Genomic DNA, 592 nt, shown 5'->3' on the forward strand with positions numbered 1-592 from the left:
TAAATTCGAGTAATTATATGTTATATTTAACTAGATACAGAATTAAAATTTTGTGCATGACTTGTGAGGGTATAATCCACAACGAAATCCGATCTTAGGAAATGAGACATGGGTTAGAAGATATATTTTTTTCGTGGCTAAAGTTGAAGAAGTTCAGGTTAGATTGGCAAAAAATAAGAAACGCAATAAAGCAGACTATTGCAGACAATCAGACAAAATTTCCAAGCATTCCGAATACTGAGTTCTGGCAATGATTTCTGTGGACCATCGTCCATAAACTTACCAGAAAAGCAACATTTATTACTTCAGTTTGTTCATGTCTCTCGGACATTGGACATGTTGGTTCACCTACTTGGACCCACTGGAAAAAGTTTTCCATGCATTTCCAACGATCTTCTGACATTGACTGCTGCATTTCCACCGCAGTCAAAAATCGTAAGATCGAGTGCCCAATTGGGACCAAACACTGGTTCTATTATTAAATTTCTCTTGGTTTTATAATTTCTAGACTTTTGATGATTAAAGTTGGGAAAATTCGTTGCAATTCATCAGCTTTCCTACCTCCCTTTTTTTTTTTTTTTCAGGTTTATGT

The sequence above is a fragment of the Theobroma umbraticum genome, unplaced genomic scaffold (assembly GCF_002168275.2).
Source record: "Theobroma umbraticum cultivar Fairchild unplaced genomic scaffold, ASM216827v3 scaffold_130.0, whole genome shotgun sequence".
NCBI lineage: Eukaryota > Viridiplantae > Streptophyta > Magnoliopsida > Malvales > Malvaceae > Theobroma > Theobroma umbraticum.